At 41.7% G+C, this 6,080-nt stretch overlaps 1 non-coding gene across 1 annotated transcript; it reads right to left on the reverse strand.

Annotated features, from left to right (window-relative positions):
• Positions 1 to 458: 458 nt before the first annotated feature.
• Positions 459 to 566, reverse strand: LOC112780702 (small nucleolar RNA R71). Its single transcript, XR_003191520.1, has one exon. It is a non-coding gene; the product is annotated as a small nucleolar RNA R71 (small nucleolar RNA).
• Positions 567 to 6,080: the final 5,514 nt, after the last annotated feature.

Genomic DNA, 6,080 nt, shown 5'->3' on the forward strand with positions numbered 1-6,080 from the left:
GAGAAGCTAAAATACAACAATCCAGAGATAACATTTCAGAAATTTTCGAACAGGAAGAGGAGATGGCAGCCGAAAATAATAATAATGTAAGGAAGATGCTTGGTGACTTTACTGCACCTAATTCCAATTTACATGGAAGAAGCATCTCCATTCCTGCCATTGGAGCAAACAACTTTGAGCTGAAACCTCAATTAGTTTCTCTGATGCAGCAGAACTGCAAGTTTCATGGACTTCCATCTGAAGATCCTTTTCAGTTCTTAACTGAATTCTTGCAGATATGTGATACTGTTAAGACTAATGGAGTAGATCTTGAAGTCTACAGGCTCATGCTTTTCCCTTTTGCTGTAAGAGATAGAGCTAGATTATGGTTGAATTCTCAACCCAAAGACAGTCTGAACTCTTGGGATAAGCTGGTCACGGCTTTCTTAGCCAAGTACTTTCCTCCTCAAAAGCTGAGCAAGCTTAGAGCTGATGTTCAAACCTTCAGACAGAAAGAAGGTGAATCCCTCTATGAAGCTTGGGAAAGATACAAACAGTTGACCAAAAAGTGTCCTTCTGACATGCTTTCAGAATGGACCATCCTGGATATATTCTATGATGGTTTATCTGAGCTATCAAAGATGTCACTGGACACTTCTGCAGGTGGATCCATTCACCTAAAGAAAACGCCTGCAGAAGCTCAAGAACTCATTGACATGGTTGCTAATAACCAGTTCATGTACACTTCTGAAAGGAATCCTGTGAGTAATGGGACGCCTATGAAGAAGGGAGTTCTTGAAGTTGATACTCTGAATGCCATATTGGCTCAGAATAAAACATTGACTCAGCAAGTCAATATGATCTCTCAGAGTCTGCATGGAATGCAAGCTGCATCCAACAGTACTCAAGAGGCATCTTCTGAAGAAGAAGCTTATGATCCTGAAAACCCTGCAATAGCAGTGGTAAATTATTTAGGTGAACCTTATGGAAACACCTATAACTCATCATGGAGAAATCATCCAAATTTCTCATGGAAGAATCAAAAGCCTCAACAAGGCTTTAATAATGGTGGAAGAAACAGGTTTAGCAATAATAAACCTTTTCCATCATCCACTCAGCAACAGACAGAGAACTCTGAACAAAATACTTCTAATTTGGCAAAATCTAGTCTCTGATCTATCCAAGGCCACTGTGAGCTTCATGAATGAAACAAGGTCTTCCATTAGAAATTTGGAAGCACAAGTGGGCCAGCTGAGTAAAAAGATCACTGAAATCCCTCCCAGTACTCTCCCAAGCAATACAGAAGAGAATCCAAAAGGAGAGTGCAAGGCCATTGACATAAGCAAAATGGCCAAACCCAATGAGGGAGAGGAGGACGTGAATCCCAAGGAGGAAGACCTCTTGGGACGTCCAGTGACCAATAAGGAGCTTCCCTCTGAGGAACCAAAGGAATCTGAGACTCATCTAGAGACCATAGAGATTCCATTGAACCTCTTTATGCCCTTCATGAGCTCCGATGAGTATTCCTCTTCTGAAGAGAATGAGGATGTTACTGAAGAGCAAACTGCCAAGTTTCTTGGTGCAATCATGAAGCTGAATGCCAAATTATTTGGCATTGATGCTTGGGAAGTTGAACCTCCCTTGTTCGTCAATGAACTAAGTGATCTGGATTAACTGACATTGCCTCAGAAGAGACAGGATCCTGGAAAGTTCATAATACCTTGTACTATAGGCACCATGATCTTTAAGGCTCTGTGTGACCTTGGTTCAGGGATAAACCTCATGCCCCTCTCTGTAATAGAGAAACTGGGAATCTATGGGGTGCAAGCTGCTAAAATCTCATTAGAGATGGCAGACAATTCAAGAAAACAGGCTTATGGATAAGTAGAGGACGTGTTAGTAAAGGTTGAAGGCCTTTACATCCCTGCTGATTTCATAGTCCTGGATACTGGAAAGGAAGAGGATGAATCCATCATCCTAGGAAGACCTTTCCTGGCCACAGCAAGAGCTGTGATTGATGTTGACAGAGGTGAAATAGTCCTTCAATGGAATGAGAACTCCCTTGTGTTTAAAACTCAAGGATCTCCCTCTGCAACCATGGAGAGGAAGCAAAAAAAGCTTCTCTCAAAGCAGAGTCAACCAGAGCCCCCACAGGCAAACTCTAAGTTTGGTGTTGGGAGGCCACAACCAAACTCTAAGTTTGGTGTTGAACTCCCATATCCAAACTCTAAGTTTGGTGTTGGAGAGTCTCAACAAAGCTCTGCACATCTGTAAGGCTCCATGAGAGCCCACTGTCAAGCTATTGACATTAAAGAAGCGCTTGTTGGGAGGCAACCCAATTTTTATTTATCTAACTATATTCTCCTTAGTTATATGTCTTTGTAGGTTCATGATCATGTGGAGTCACAAAATAAATATAAAAATTGAAAACGGAATCAAAAACAGCAGAAGAAAAATCACACCCTGGAGGAGCATCTATCTGGCGTTCAGCGCCAGAACAGAGCATGGTGCTGGCGCTGAATGCCCAAAATGGGCAGCTTCTGGGCGCTGAACGCCAGAACAGGCATGGTTCTGGCGTTCAACGCCAAAAATGGCACACAAATGGGCGTTGAAGGCCCAAAATGGCCACCAACCTAGCGCTGAACGCCCAGAGTTGTGTGCAAAGGCATTTTTACATGCCTAATGGGTGCAAGGATGTAAATCCTTGAACACCTCAGGATCTGTGGACCCCACAGGACCCACTCAGGATCTGTGGACCCCACAGGATCCCCACCTACCTCCACTCACTTCTTCTCACCACTCTCTTTCACACAACCCCATAAACACTCTTCCCCAAAAACCCTTCACCAATCACCTCAAACTCTCTTCCCCATCACCTCTTCACCGCTCACATCCATCCACTCTTCCCCATAAACCTACCTCATTAACTCCACCTACCTTCAAAAATTCAAAACCAATTTCCCACCCAAACCCACCCATATGGCCGAAACCTTCCCCCCCTCTCTTCCCTATATAAAGACCTCCATTCTTCATCAAATTCACACAACACATCCCTCTACACTCCTCTTGGCCGAAACCACATCTCCCTCTCCCTCTCCATATTTCTTCTTCTTCTTCTTCTATTCTTTTGTTTATTGCTCGAGGGTGAGCAATATTCTAAGTTTGGTGTGGTAAAAGCATAAGCTTTTTGTTTTTCCATTACCATTGATGGCACCTAAGACCGGAGAATCCTCTAGAAAGGGGAAGGGGAAGACAAAAGCTTCCACCTCCGAGTCATGGGAGATGGAAAGGTTCATCTCCAAAGCCCATCAAGACCACTTCTATGATGTTGTGGCCAAGAAGAAGGTGATCCCCGAGGTCCCTTTCAAACTCAAAAGAAATGAGTATCCGGAGATCCGACATGAAATTCAAAGAAGAGGTTGGGAAGTTCTAACAAATCCCATCCAACAAGTCGGCATCCTAATAGTTCAAGAGTTCTATGCCAATGCATGGATCACCAAGAACCATGATCAAAGTAAGAACCCGGATCCAAAGAACTATGTTACAATGGTTCGGGGGAAATACTTAGATTTTAGTCCGGAAAATGTGAGGTTGGCGTTCAACTTGCCAAACATGGAAGAGAACGCACGCCCCTACACAAGGAGAGTCAACTTTGATCAAAGGTTGGACCAAGTCCTCATGGACATATGTGTAGAAGGAGCTCAATGGAAGGTTGACTCCAAAGGCAAGTCGGTTCAACTAAGAAGATTGGACCTCAAGCCTGTAGCTAGAGGATGGTTGGAGTTCATTCAATGCTCAATCATTCCCACTAGCAACCGGTCTGAAGTTACTATAAACCGGGCCATCATGATCCATAGCATCATGATTGGAGAAGAGGTGGAAGTTCATGAGATTATACCTCAAGAACTCTACAAGGTGGCTGACAAGTCTTCCACTATGGCAAGGTTAGCCTTTCCTCACCTCATTTGCCACCTATGCAATTCAGCTGGGATTGACATAGAGGGAGATATCCTCATTAAAGAGGACAAGCCCATCACTAAGAAGAAGATGGAGCAAGCAAGAGAGCCCAGTCATGGAGCTCAAGAGGCGCAAGAAGCTCATTTCCATGAGATCCCTGAGATGCCTCAAATGCACTTTCCTCCACAAAATTATTGGGAGCAAATCAACACCTCCCTAGGAGAATTGAGTTCCAATATGGGACAACTAAGGGTGGAACATCAAGAGCACTCCATCATGCTTCATGAAATAAGAGAAGATCAAAAAGCAATGAGGGAGGAGCAACAAAGACAAGGAAGAGACATAGAAGAGCTCAAGGACATCATTGGTTCCTCAAGAAGGAAACGCCACCATCACTAAGGTGGATTCATTCCTTGTTCTTGCTTTCTCTGTTTTTCGTTTTCTATGTTAGGTGCTTATCTATGTTTGTGTCTTCATTACATGATCATTAGTAGTAGTAACTATGTCTTAAAGTTATGAATGTCCTATGAATCCATCACCTCTCTTAAATGAAAAATGTTTTAAATCAAAAGAACAAGAAGTACATGAGTTTCGGATTTATCCTTGAACTTAGTTTAATTATATTAATGTGGTGACAATGCTTCTTGTTTTCTGAATGTATGCTTGAACAATGCATATGTCTTTTGAAGTTGTTGTTTAAGAATGTTAAATATGTTGGCTCTTGAAAGAATGATGACTAGGAGACATGTTATTTGATAATCTGAAAAATCATAAAAATGATTCTTGAAGCAAGAAAAAGCAGCAAAGAACAAAGCTTGCAGAAAAAAAAAATAGGCAAAAAAAATATATAAATAAATAGAAAGAAAAAGAAAAAGCAAGCAGAAAAAGCCAATAACCCTTAAAACCAAAAGGCAAGGGAAATAAAAAGGATCCCAAGGCTTTGAGCATCAGTGGATAGGAGGGCCTAAAGGAATAAAATCCTGGTATAAGCGGCTAAACCAAGCTGTCCCTAACCATGTGCTTGTGGCGTGTAGGTGTCAAGTGAAAACTTGAGACTGAGCGGTTAAAGTCAAGGTCCAAAGCAAAAAAAGAGTGTGCTTAAGAACCCTGGACACCTCTAATTGGGGACTTTAGCAAAGCTGAGTCACAATCTGAAAAGGTTCACCCAATTATGTGTCTGTGGTATTTATGTATCCGGTAGTAATACTGGAAAACAAAGTGCTTAGGGCCACGGCCAAGACTCATAAAGAAGCTGTGTTCAAGAATCATCATACTGAAATAGGAGAATCAATAACACTATTCGAAATCTGAAGTTCCTATAGATGCCAATCATTCTGAACCTCAATGGATAAAGTGAGATGCCAAAACTATTCAAGAGGCAAAAAGCTATAAGTCCCGCTCATATGATTGAAGTTCTGTTTCATTGATAGTTTGGAATTTATAGTATATTCTCTTCTTTTTATCCTATTTGATTTTCAGTTGCTTGGGGACAAGCAAAAATTTAAGTTTGGTGTTGTGATGAGCGGATAATTTATACGCTTTTTGGCATTGTTTTTAGTATGTTTTTAGTAGGATCTGGTTACTTTTAGGGATGTTTTCTTTAGTTTTTATGTTAAATTCACATTTATGGACTTTACTATGAGTTTGTGTGTTTTTCTGTGATTTCAGGTATTTTCTTACTGAAATTGAGGGACTTGAGCAGAAATCAGATTCAGAGGTTGAAAAAGGACTGCTGTTGCTGTTGGATTCTGACCTCCCTGCACTCAAAGTGGATTTTCTGGAGCTACAGAAATCGAAATGGCACACTTCTAATTGCGTTGGAAATTAGACATCCAGGGCTTTCCAGAAATATATAATAGTCCATACTTTGGCCAAGAATAGACGACGTAAACTGGCGTTCAACGCCAGCTTTCTGCCCAAATCTGGCGTCCAGCGCCAGAAAAGGAGCCAAAACCAGAGTTGAACGCCCAAACTGGCACAAAAACTGGCGTTCAACTCCAAGAAGGACCTCTACACGTGAAACACTCAAGCTCAGCCCAAGCACACACCAAGTGGGCCCCGAAAGTGGATTTATGCATCAATTACTTACATCTGTAAACCCTAGTAGCTAGTTTATTATAAATAGGACCTTTTACTATTGTATT

Source organism: Arachis hypogaea, chromosome 19 (assembly GCF_003086295.3).
Source record: "Arachis hypogaea cultivar Tifrunner chromosome 19, arahy.Tifrunner.gnm2.J5K5, whole genome shotgun sequence".
NCBI classification, from domain to species: Eukaryota; Viridiplantae; Streptophyta; class Magnoliopsida; order Fabales; family Fabaceae; genus Arachis; species Arachis hypogaea.